This window comes from Emys orbicularis, chromosome 1 (assembly GCF_028017835.1).
Source record: "Emys orbicularis isolate rEmyOrb1 chromosome 1, rEmyOrb1.hap1, whole genome shotgun sequence".
Lineage (NCBI taxonomy): Eukaryota > Metazoa > Chordata > Testudines > Emydidae > Emys > Emys orbicularis.
In genome coordinates, this window is record NC_088683.1 from 111691721 (window position 1) to 111705628 (window position 13908).

Here is a 13908-nt window from a genome sequence, read left to right on the forward strand (position 1 = left end):
GGTGCCTTCACTGGTATCATCCTTATCCTTTCTTTCTTCATGCTTGCCAACAGTAGGATCTTTGAGAAGATTACATGCTATGCTCCTCCAAGGCCCTTTAGACATTTTTGGTTCCATCAAACCTTTCTCACTGATGTCAGTTGTTCCCATATTAATTCCATTCAGTGGTATGTACCAGCATTTTTAAGGATTGCTCTTACTCTTATTGTGACATACTTTAGTCTAGCACCCTCCCAGCAGCCTACCTTCCTTTGTTTACCTTATCTGGACTGCAGGTGTCATGGACTATATTCCTTATTATGGACAGATTTCTTTGTGAATACTGTCTGCCAGTGCTTGCCATGTGTTCTTCAGCTGAGCTATTCTTAGTTTGATCCTCCTCCTGTCACATCAAGGGCATGATAGCTATTGTTGATATCAAATTAAATGGTGCCATCCATGTTTCCCTTCTTCTCCTCCTACAGCTTCTAATCTCCTTGACATCTTCATCTTTCTTCATTTTCCTACTCTCCCCCATCTAATGTATCAACCTGCCATGTCTCTCCTGATTGTTCCCATTGGTGTCTGTCCATTAAAACCTGTTTTGTTTTTATCAGGGACTCCAGCTTGTGTTCAGGCTCCTACAACTGTTTTGCTGATTTTTTTTCTTCTCACAACAGTTTTACACTAGTGCAATTCTATTGGTTTCAGTGGAGTTGCTTCTGCTTACACCAGTGTGCGAGGAGACTCAGGCCTCTCGTCTGCAAATAAGGAACCAAGCCTCAGCAAAGGGCATGTTCAGACTCACTGATCTCTCTGTCTCAGGGTTTGCCATTTGGTTTCAAAATTAATATCATACAAGTACATATGTAATAGCATGATTATCCTCACTATCAAAATTTCATTGTCCATATCCTAAGTAAGAGACCCAACCGTAGAAATGGGACTAGGCAACATTTTAGGCAACTTTGACTGCAATCAGAGATTTAATTCAGGAAGTAAATCTTGATGTATTTTAATTTTGCTTCTCAGTAAGATCCGCCAGATATATCACTGCTGCATAATGTCCCTAAGCAGGGAAAATGACTGACAAACACAGTCCCATTTGTTTTCACTTTACAGGAATTGCCAAGTAATAATGGTAGCAATCATAAACAACACCAGCTTTAGAGAGCACAGTCATCAAATCGACGTCTGTTTGATTCATGTCCATGCCCCCAACCTAGCAGGTTTCTCCTCCTTAGGACTGTGGTTTGCTTCAAGCCAGGATAACCATGTGACCAATTCAGTGCTTTCTTGAGGACTAAATTGTAGTTTTTCAACACAGCTGTGCATGACCCCACATCCCAGTTAACATTCCCACATAAGAATACAAGATTTTCAGCATGTGTATGTTTACATATGAATACATACATGTGCTCATATATGAGGAAAGGTGTCACTTCGCCCACTGCTAAAATCCACCAATTTCTGAAAGCAGAGCACAGCAGCAGCTTACAAAGGCTACAGTAGCACTGCACAGCAACTAGGACAGAAAATGAAGAAAAATCACCCCAGAAAATTGAAATGGCACCAGAAATTTAGATAAGCAGAACATAAATTACTTGAAAGGGACTGTGGCCATGAATCATCCACCAACACTGCTATTTTTTATGGAAAGTAATACAGAAATCTGCAGTCAGATTTTCAAAACATTTTTGCGTGCGCAAGTCTGCTGTAAATGAAAGAATTTACATATACATTCAGCACTTGTACATGCAAGTATCTTTTTGCCTGTGCAAAATCTATTTGCATGTAAGTACCATAGTATGTCTGACTGGGGCTCCAAAAGGAGTTCCTAATAGTTCTCTTTGAGTGAGAAGATGACGACTATGACACTGGATCAAAAAGGGTAGAAGGGACATACTGGGGAAGATCTTTAGCACTCTAAAGCAAGTGCAGAGGACCCACCATGGTAAAACAAGTTAAGTAAAGGTAATTTTCTGCATATTCCACAGCCACACTCATTTTCATAATTATTGTACAGAAGTATTGTTGACTGAGGGAAAACCTGTAGCAGAGTTTTTACAACAGAGTTAGACCTACCAGGGATAGAGGGTACACAACATGAAACTCTCAGTTAAACACTTGGCCGCTGGAATCCCAGTAAATAGCAAACACTGCTGAGCTAGAATCCTTTTATGCAGTTTATTGTGACAGGTAGGGTACGGGCAAGAAATGTACATAGCTGCCTTCCATTCTGTTCATTGGAACGAATATTCTATTTTAAACTGCTCCCTGGGTAATAAGCAAAGTCCAGTAGCAGCAAAGCAATTATCAACAATGGTATTCTGAGGGATCAATTTGGCCACTGGCAGGGAGAGCACAGCTTGAATAAGAATACCAAACCTGGTCTAGCACTATGGCAGACCTTGCTAATACATTAAATAAATTCTCCAAGGATGTTCTACTAAAACAAATTAGAAGGATTCATTGGGCACCATGGACCACATTCATTCCTGATTTCTCTGTGTTATCCCCAACGGCACCACATGAGGAATAAGTTTGGCCAGATATGTTCAGATTTCCAGGAGGTGCTTTTACAGAGCTCTTTATTCCCATCTGGACTTATTGTCTAAAGTTGATAAAGAGTCATGGAATGGAAAGGGGAGGAATACTGTGGATTGAAAATGCTCTGAAAGAGGAAAATGCTTGTACTCAACTTCACGGAGCTAAAAAGAAGCAGGATACGCCAGTGACAGAAATTGGAGCGCTAGCCTTTTTTTATTATTTAGTTAAATAATTCCAAGAGTTGGCAATAGAAGCAACACATCCAGATTTGCATCAGATATTTTAATGATATTATTTGGGAGCCACAGCAAATCATGAGAAACAATGTATTGGCACAGAGAACTTCTACCATTTAGGTCTAACACCTGGGCTAACAGATGGCAAGTGGCACAAAACTGATCAATATAAATGAATAAATCCAAGGAGGCGGAGAACAGGGAAGAGCTTGCGCATATTGATCAAGCAGCATATTTGTAGAAAAATCCCCAAAGTTTCACTTCAGTTTGCAGATTGCCTGGAGTAAGGGAACAGGATTCCAATCATTTTGTTCCTAGTGATGTTGTCATGTTTAATTCATTATTCTATGCAAAACACCTTGAGATCCTTGGATTGAAGACCCTGTAACTATGCAAACTAATATAATTAGAATGCAATCAAAGGAGAGATCATCACTGCACAAGGTGTTTGCTAATCAATACATTTCCAGCCCAGAAAAAATGAGTCTTGTATATCTTTATGTGGGCGGGCAGGGAGGGAAGAGAGAGTGCATAATTTAGTTTTTATGTAACTAGGGTATAGCCTGTTGGAAGTTTGGAAACATTGAGAGAGGTCAGTGAGACTTTTGTTCGAAGTTCACTGTCTCTCATGATAACAGCTGCCTTCCTCTTGGTTCCTGCATTTTATTCCACGAAAATTTTTCTTTTGGCTGAAAAGCCATTTTCATTGAAAAAAGCTTTCCCATAAGATCTTCAAAATAGATGTTAAGGTGTGACTGCATTTTGATTTAAACTGAACGATTCTGCACCACTCTCTAGTCTAGGCGGTAAACTATAAACAATACCGAAAGGGTGGGAGGGAATGGTTAAAGCACTGGATTAAGATTCAGGCGGTTTGGGTTCAATTCCCAATTCTGCTACCAGCTTTCTATATGCCCCAAGGTATATCACTTAATCTATCTGTGCCTCACTTGTAAATGGAGATAATAAGACTTCCTTTCACCTACTAGTTGTCTGTCATGTTTATTTATACTGTAAGCTTGTCAGGGCACACAGACTCTCTTACTATACGTATGTACAGCACAATGGGCCGCTGATGAAAAATGCGCTACTGTAATCATTACTCTAATGAACTCTTCTACTGTGCCCCCTCTTTCAATGAGTCCTGTAGTCTAACTACTCACGCCTTCACAGAGGTAGGCAGCACCATTTTTATTTATTTATTTATTTTACTGTGGCCAGGTTGTCAAAGCATTGAGAAACAACAGCTGTTCAAGAAGTTTAATCACACTTGTCATTTAAGGCAATGACTGTAGCAGGGGTTAAACCTCCTTCGTTGCTTTCCAGCACTGAGCTGACTGTACAAAGAAAGTGACTTTCTACTCACATCCGCGACTCTTTTCAGCACCGCCAGCTGGTGAGATGATTTGAATTTTCTTCCTGCCACTTTCCTGGCTGTCTCGCTTGTGCCCAGAGCGAGCAAAAAGTGACAGGAGCTGAGCTCCCTCCACAACTGGCCCAACTACCTACACATCTGAGTCTAAAATATAAACAGCTTCTAATTGTTTCACTGGAATATGAAAGAAGAGAGACAAGGACAGAAGGCAGGAAAGAGGAAAGAAGGAACGGAGGGCATGGATGGGCGGCTAATGGTAAAACATGCAGGAAGGGGGTTAAGGGTAGAGTACTCCACAAGGAACTCCTCTACTACCGTTCCATTGAGTGGGCCAGGATTGTTGCCCACACAGAATGAGCTGCAAGTTTGGTCCCACCCCCGCTCTCCACTCCAGAATGAGCTGCAGGTCTAAGTCCAGGACCCATGAACTTTGCAGGAAGTCTGCGCTATCTCAACCAGTTCGGGTCCCTTTCCCGCATTTCCCCCTGGTCCCCGTGGGCTCCCCATTTCCCTTTGCCCCTAGCTCCTACATTCCCAGCCCTTGCACCCCCTTCACCCCTAACCCCTGCCCCTTCCTGTGCCCTAACCTCTACACTGTGTCCCTTTGCCCCTAACTCCTGCATTCCCCTCCTGCGCCCCCAGCCACTGCCCCTCTCCTGCTCCCTCTTCACCCCTAACCCCTGCACCCCCCTCCTGAGCCCATGTAGGGAAACTGATCTGGATGCATGGAGCAGCTGGCATTGCTGCCTGCTCCCCCCTGGAACGCTGCTCCTCTGCGCACCCGTAGGGGGCTGGCGGGGGGGAGTGAGGAGCCATGTCAGGGCTCCCTGCATCCAGGTGACTTTCCCCACCCAGGCTGCATAAGTGGTGGGCAGAGAGCAGCAGCTTCTGATGCTCGCCTCACAGCACAGCCCACAGAGGAACGTTGGGGGGTGGGGGGTGAGCTGTATCTGTGTGTCACCGCTTCCCGCACCTCCCCAATGTTCCTCCACTGGGAGGAAGCAGGGAGAAATCTGGGAGCCCCCCAGAAAGCAGTTTCTGACACTACACCAGCAGCGCACATCTTTGTACTGCCACAGGGCACCCCCTTGACCACCGGGTGCTCTGGGCAGCTGTCTGGGTGGCCCACCCCTAGGGCCGGCCCTGCCTCTAGGTGGCTTTGAAAATGTGAATTTAGATGGCCTTAAAAGACAAACTGAGGAGATCTGCCTAGTGCTCTTGCACATGCAGAAAAGGCCTAAAAATGCTACTACAGGTCATGAACTGAGATGAAATGCTGATCGCCTATACGTTTAGTGCAAACAGTGAATTTCATGGTGTTCTAAAAATCCTGAGATGTCCAGGGCTTGCAAGATATGCCATAATAATCTAATGAAAGAAAAACAGATTGCTTGTGAGGATTATTGTGAGATAAATGTGGTTTCCACATGATGGCAGTGTAGCTTCTGCTCTCTCTGAGGTTATACAAGTCCGCAGCACAGAATCAAATTGCTCATTGATCTGAATTCCATGGGGCTTAAACTTACTCTGATCTCTTCTGACAAGGAGTTCCACTACCAAGGCCCTATTACTGACACTATTTTGTTCTCAATGCCTCATCGTCAGAACCTGGGTCTACCCAGACACATACAATGGGGAGTTGTGCTGAAAGAGCCAAGTCTTTCTTTATTTGTATTACCATAACACCTATGAGCCCCAGTCACGGAGCAGGACCCTATTCTGCTAGGCGCTGCGCAAACACAGTACAAAACGATGGTCACTGCCCCCAAAGAGCTTACAATCTAAGTATAAGACAAGAGGCGAGTGATGGACAAAACCAGACAAGGGAGTACAAGGAAACAATGAGACAGTATTGTCAGCATGGTAGACATTGTTCTCTGCACACCAGCAGCCTGTTTGCCTTGTTTTTTGTAGGCATCTTGGCAAATGAGAGTTTTGGGGTGGGGTTTTGAAGGGCGATACCGAAGTAACTTTGCAGCTGTTTATGAAGAGCACCTCCCAGGCATGAGGGGCAGCATGGAAGAAAGCACAAAAGTGGTTGCTGAAAATTTAACAAGTGGGCAATGGAGGGGTTGTATCCTGGGCTGATTGGAGGCGAGCATCAGCAGCCCGGTAGCAAATGAGAGAGAATAGGTAGGGCGGGGATTTACCATGAATGGCCTTGAAAATGAATACAAGCTGCTTTTGTGTGATGTTATACAAAGGGGGAGCCAGTGGAGGGATTCAAAGAAAGGAGTGACCTGGTCAAAACTCCTGTAGTCTTCACTCAGGGAAAAACTCCCATTTACTTTACCCAGTCAAAACTCCTGGTAAAGTTTGCAGGTTTTGGGCCAAAAACTTTACAACAAAATAAATAAGTTTTAACTTGAAATGTTTTGGGTTAAATGACCTAGCAAGTCAGAAAATAAATTATTTCTTAGTATGGGGCTTCTGAATGATTTACCATATGTGTTCAAATCTAAATGTCCTGTCCCACTGAGCCCTTTGGGAGAACTCTTCTCTCACTAGCTGCTGCTGGCACTCTGGGAATAATTCAAGCAGATGGCCCCAATGAACTGCTTTGTTTAAGAGCAACTCTCACATTTTGTATTTCAGTCAACCCCTCCACCAACCATTAGCAGATTTTGGGAAGTTTCCCACTGGAGGAGAAAGCAGCGACACAAAGTCTGTGTGTTTTCTTAGTGTAATTAATTTTATTGGCACTTTATACCCCAGACCTTGAACAGAGGTGGTCACAGATGGCATGAAGCAAACTCCTTTTTCAGAACTCTCAGCCCCAACACCAGTGTCTAGGTCCCAGAAAGCAACTCTGCCCCAACAATTGACTTTTGTTGCAGAGATTAAGGCAGAGAACAAACTGCCTGGCCTTTTGCATACAGCTTGCTCAAAAGACCCTGCATCTAAAGGAAAACAATCCAGCAGTTCTTCAGAATTATGTGTAACAGTGCCATCTGGTGATTCCTGTCATAACACTGTTTTCAAAATCTTAAACAAATCTGCTGCACAGTTATTGTATATGTGAAACTGACTTGGTTTAGATTTTAAAAACTATCCATGTTTTGTGATTGTGCTTTAATTCCAAGTCTTAAACTGATTGCTAAGGGAGGTGATTAATCTGTAATCATTGATCATGTGTGCAAATCCCACTCTTTCTTACTGTCTGGAAAGAAAGTGTAATCTGTTCTTTGCTGGAAACCTTTGTAAATCAGTAAATAGTCCTAAAATATTTTAAAATCATTTCTAGTTCTGGGGTGTCTCGCTTACTGTTTGTCCCTTCCCTTCCTTCCCCACACTTTACATTTTCTTTTTCTCCATTTTCCTGAGATGTTTTCTGGCCATCCACCCCTCTCTACCTACAAGTCCTCCCTTACCTCATGACTGTCCCATATCTCTGGTTCCATCCTCTCCACAAATTCCTGGTCCTTCTTTCTCTCTAGGTACCCCTGCAGCGGCGGTTCTCAAACTATAGAGCGTGCCTCCCAAGGGAGGCTCAGGAATGTGTCAAGAGAGTCACAAGCTGTGTGCTTTTTTTTTTAAGAGCTCGGGCTGTCAGCCCTGGGTGGCTGGGGCTTGTGCAGAAGGGCTGTGTACACCCAGGAGGCGGGGATAAAGAGGACAGAGGGAGCCCCGCTGCCCCGGGACTGACAGACAGTGTCCCACCCTGGGCTTGGCTCTCCTTCTCCTCCCCCCTCCTCAATCCCTCACCGGGAGGCAGCCTGGGCTCAGGCTCTCCTTTGCTCCTCCCCGCAGTCCGTCACCGGAAGATGGCAGGACTCCGGCTGTCAGCCTCAGGGTGGCAGCAGCAGCACAGAAGTAAGGGTGGCAATGGGGCGCTAAGTCTGCTGTGAGAAACGATATTGACAAATATCACTCTTCACATTGCCACCCTTACTTCTGTGCTGCTGCTGGCACAGCGCTGCCTTCAGAGCTGGGCACCTGGCCAGAAGCCACTGCTCTCTGCTCTGCCTCCAGAGCTGGATAGTGGGGAGAGGTGTAAACGATTACAGACACAAAGAAGGGTGTCCAATCAAGTAAGTTTGAGAACCACTGCCCTGGAAATTATCTCCATATCTCCTGTTCCCATAAGGTTCCACACTAACTCACCCCCAGATTTCTTCTTCCTTTTCCTCCCTGAGCAGAAAGGTCACTTACTTTGAACGTAGGCCTCCCTTCTTCTTATCTTACATCGAAACTATCCTCACATATCACTGATTCTTTGATGAGTCACATTACCTCCAGGGACTTCCCAGATCATGTCTGATCCTCCCTAGTAGTAGCATAATTTACCTCAAAGAACAAGAAATGGCAGCTGAAAAAGTATAGGGCCAACACCAGGGGAGGGAAAGGGAAGCTATTAGGGACAGGCAGGGAGTTGCAGTGAAGAAAAATGGGAGACAGACAGACTGAATCAGCCCAGAGGAGGGGACCTATACTGCTGGTGTAGCAGGTATGTCAATATGGAAAAAAAACACTAGTAGGAAATACTGGCTATACTGGCTCTGTTTGTGCCCTGATTGCTCCATAATTCACAGTTACCTATTGTTGGGGTAATACCCTTTTTTCATTTGCTCCTAATTTTCAAAAAATTCACTCTTTTAACTAAAAATCTCCAAAGTTGGTCCAAAGGTTTTGTTTGTTTTGTTTTTAAATTGAACAACACTGGTTCCTCTGTGTCTTTTTTTTAGAACAGGAAAAGTGAAAGTACACACTTTCCCATTCTAAATAAATTCCTGTGGGTTTTTAATCACTTAATTGCCAAAATGGCTGGAAACAGAAAGTCAACACTTGGTTTTGAGATTGTGTGCACAACATTAAGCCTTGATCCAGCAAACTCTTGTGCACAGGTATTCCTTCACCCCCAGCAGTATAGTTAAGCACATTGTAGCGGGGCAGTCACCCCGCTCCGGCCCTGAAGGGGTTAAAACAGCCCTGGGAAAGGGCTGCCCTGGGGAGCCAGAAGGCTAGGCTGATTGGGAAGGCAGCCACAGCTGGGGCCACACCCCAATCAGGCTACAGCAGGCCCTATAAAAGGGCTGCTAGACAGGTGCTTAGGCAGTGTCTCTCTCTAGTTGTGGAGAGAGATGGGCTTGGTTGCAGGGCAGGGCAGGGCTGGGCTGGGCTGGGTTAAGTTAAGGCGAGAGAAGCTGGGGAGCTCCAGCCTGGAAAACCCCAGGTTGCAAGCCTTGGTAAAGGCTGGGAAGGGTACTGGGGCTGCAGAGGTGCAACCCAGGGCAGGCAAAGGCAGCAGGTCTAAATCCCTCTTGCCAGTGATGAGTGGTTTACAGACTGCAGTGAGCGGGGGCTAGATGGTGACTAGCAGTAGCTGCTGAGGTGAGGATAGGGAGTTGGAGGTTCCCCTAGGAGGGGAGACCTGAAGTGTGGGGGTACTGCCAGGGGGCAGCACCCCAAGATAAAGAGGCACTGGGGTCTGGGAGGGACATGGGACCAGCAGCAAGGTGAGACACTGGCCTGCAGATGGTGCTCTGGAGCTGGAGAGCTAATTCCCAGGACAACCAGCAGGAGGTGCTGTGCTGGTGAGTCATTGCCTTGGTACACATATGCATAAGTGTTTGAGCCTTAACTTTGGTATTTTTGATTGGTTTATTTTTTTTAAGTAAATCATTCAACCTTGACGATTATTATTATTATTATATTTATTACATATCTCAGGAAGTTCTAATGATGATGTCAATGTCAGGGCAACTGCACCTGCCTTTCCCCTGCATGGTTCACCAAGGGCACCCACTCCTTGCTTGTGGTTCCCAGAGGTCACCTCTCTTGGATAAAGACCAGCATCTCACTCCCTCTTGACTGGGGATTTTAAGGCTGTATAGCTCCCTGCCTTACACTGTGATATCCCCATCAAGACGAAACTGCCTAAAAAGGCATTTTTTTCCCTCTCTCTCTGAGGGCCATGACTAGTGTATTGCCCATAGTTAATAAGTTACCACAAAGCGCCTTCTAAGCCAGCACATGTTAAAGCACTATAGACAAAATATTACAACCATAAAAGAAGCTAGACAAATGTTAGAAAGCCTATCAGAGTTCAACTCCAACATAGGGTTCTAGGAGATTTTAGTCCAGGGGTTCTCAAACTGGGGGTTGGGACCCCTGAGGGGGTCATGAGGTTATTACAGGGGGGGGGGGTCGTGAGCTGTCAGTCTCCACCCCAAAGCTCCCTTTGCCTCCAGCATTTATAATAGTGTTAAATATATAAAAAAGTGCTTTTAATTTATAAGGGGGGTTGCACTCAGAGGGTCGCACTTGCTATGTGAAAGGGGTCACTAGTACAAAAGTTTGAGAACCATTGTTTTAGTCCCTTAAAACCCACAATGGCAGTTTCCCCCACGGTTACAAGTTCATATCTGTCTTGGTTCTAAAACCAGAACAAAGGCTGGGCAGAGCAGCCATTTCTTTATACAGTTCTAGCTTTTGATCTTGGCCTTATGTATCAGGTAATCAGCAGACAATGACTGTCTCCTCAGGGCATAGCTTCAAAAGGCTGGGTTTTTTGCATAACTGGAGCTGGGGAAACCTCTCCCTAGGGATTTACTAGGAATCCACTTAATGCTTATTATCCCAAAAATCCATATTTGTCTCCTGTGGCTCAAAAGCTTGTCTCTCTCCCTAACAGAAGTATTCCCAACAGAAGTCCAACAAAGTATTCCCATACTTGTCTGGCACATTTTCAATAGTCTTTTGAACTCCTTTTTGCTTCCCAGGTCTCACATCTGTCACATCTCTCCCCTCAGGGAAGTTGCATACAATCCCGGCCCGCATTAATAAATTTAATACAATAAGGTCTTCCCAGGTGATTGCCATATCTGTCACTCAGTGAAAACATCCAAATCAGTAGGACTTCATTTTCATAGTTGTCAGAATCCTGCATAAACAAAGTTATCTACAGATTAGTAGTGTCATAGTTAAAGAACTGCCCAACATTTTGTATTTTAAAATGTGTTTATTAAAATCATATACAGTATATCCTTCTGTCTGCATGTTTACTATTTTTAAGCTTCAGTTTCTTAGAAACATGGGAAGGAAGGTGTGAAGCTTTTTGGGAGTTGTAAAAAAAAAAACAAACAACCCACATTTGTTTGTTTTCAAAAAAAAAAAAAAAAGCATGATGATTATATCACTGATAACAAATAAATCAGCATCATTTTCTTTATTTGCATATAGTTCTGTCAGTTAAAATGGTGCCTGTAATTTCCTTTGGGCTTTCTTCTCACATTCTGAAAAAAGTATTGCTTCTGTGAAGTCATAGCTGCGAAGTATAGCCTTCACAATACTTCATGGTTATGATATATGTATGCTATTACACATGTCAAAACTCACATTATAGGGTAATAACATATTTTAGCTGTGTTTTTAAGGTCTGAGTGCATGAAGCTCTGATCATTCCTATTACAGTATCACATGTCTTGGAATATGTCATTGCTTCTAGTTTTGAAAAAAAAAATGTGGTGTATGGGGGGGGGTTATTTTGTTTTTTTTAATTGTCTGGTTGCTCCAGTAAATCTACTAACTTGGATTCATACTTACATTTGAAGCAATTAAAGCACTGTTATAGCTAGGGTGACCAGATGTCCTGTTTTTAAAGGGATAGTCCCATATTTAAGCCCTCCTGCAGGTCTCCTGACTCTTATTTTCTGTTTCTCCCTTCCCCCCCTCCCCCCCCAGCAGTACTGGTGGGTCCTGCTCGCCAGCCGCCCGTCCACCAGCAGTGAGCGGGAGGGGTGCCGACGATGGAGGTGAGTGTGTGGCGGGGCTAAGATGCAGTGCATAGGGCCAGCCGCTCCCCTGGCTGGCCTATCAGTGAAGCCCCCACTGCGTGCTGGCTCTTGGCCAGCAGGGTCCCAACCCGTCCCGTTTCCTGCCAGCACTGGGTGCGTGCTGTGAGCTGCGGTGGCTGGTGCATGCGGGTAGGCACTAGGTGGCGGCCAGTTACGTGTCACCTCTGCTGCACATCCATCAGCCCTTTACATGCTCCCCCTCTTGTTGTCTTCTCCCTGCTTTGCCCCTTCACCACCCGCCCAGCCCCACTGCTCCTCCATATCCTCCACGGCGGGGCACATTCCACTCCCAGCACTATAGGGAGAAGCTGCCCCTGGTCAGAGCGCTCAGCTCACTAACAGACTGGCCAGCAGGCTCCTTCCTTTCCCCCACTGCCTGTGGCTGGGCTGGCATCCCAGGAAAGCCCAAGACCCTCCAGCCTGGGGCACTGGCCAGGAGGAGCCGAGCCCTGTGTGCAGGGATTTCCCTACACCCCCCCCCCCCTTCCCCAGTTTTGTGAACTAGTTACATGTAGTGTTGCCAATTTAGTGATTGTTTAGAAATTTGAATTGAAATTGAAACATTAATACACACTTTAAAAGCATATAAAGTGTATGGTAAAATGCATGTATCTGAAAAAGTTTAATAGATTTGAAAAGTATGAACATAGACTAGCTTCCTTATACAGCTGTTGTTTTTTATGACAATGTCAGTGCATTCATTTCGGTGATGTTGGCCAACCTAATCATTTCAAATTATGATTTGTAAGCAAAATCTAAATGAGCTCTCCCTGACAGCTAGTGATGAGCTAGGGGCTGAGGAAAAAGGCTTCAGGACCAACTGACTGGCTAGAAGGATGTGGTGCAACAGTGAAAGACTCAACAGTTGAAAAAGTGAACTCTCACCACATTCAAAACAATTGCATACATTGCTGATGAATGCACCAATGCAAATGGGCATCAAGTATTAAGTCAGTGTACGTTATCTTGATGTCAGTGGTAGGCCAGTAGATGCATTTCTAGATCTTCAAGTTATAGAAGACACATGGGCTGCATCTGTGACAACCCACATCTTAGAGTTAAATGCTTATCAATTGGACCCCAAGCAGATGGCTGCTTGTGCATTTGATGGAGCTGCAAACTTCTCCAGAAGACATGGTGGAGTACAAGCTTTGCTCAGAGAAAACTGTAACCCTAATCTCTCCTGTACACACTGCAGAGGCATCTACTCCAACTAGCGCTAGTATTAAATTTAAAGCTTTTAAAATATCTTTTGATATCTTCATATTCTTTTTTCAGTAAGAGTCCAAAGACTGAATATCTTGGAAAATATAGAAGATACACTTGGACTGAAGTTCAAATTAGTCCAGCCTGGGAAAACCCTCTGACTGTCTCATGAGCGATTCTTGGCTGTCTTAAAATTACTGCAGTGTTATTACTGGCTTTGGAAAGTATCCACCAAGATGGGATGGATCTAAGTAGTGAGGCCGGTGGATTACTTTTTGCTACTACGTTCAGAGAACTATTGCCATTCTTTCTTGTAACTCTACGTTGAAACCACTTGGGTCATTAAATAATACCATCCAAGCATCTGCTACAACAGTAGTAGATCTTTGTCCAGCAATTGATTGATCCAAATGTAGCTTCTGAGAGCTATCCATTGAAAAAATACTGGAAGAAGCAAAGACTTCAGTCCAGAAGTTGACTAATGAAGGCATTTATATTGAATCCTTAAGTGAAGAGATCAAGAAGTGTTTAAGACAACTGAAAAAGTACAGACTTTATTCTTAATCTACAACAGCCATTTCTAGATTCTACTCAACCTCTACGTAGCTTTTACAGATCCCTGTCCTATAAAATACCGACAGTTGAATGGAGTGAGGCGCTACCAGCAAGGGGACTGCCATGTGCTCAGGACAGAATTTGAACACAGAGTGGAATATCATACAACAAATGAATGAAGATGTGACTTCAACTTCTTTTTTTATCATCA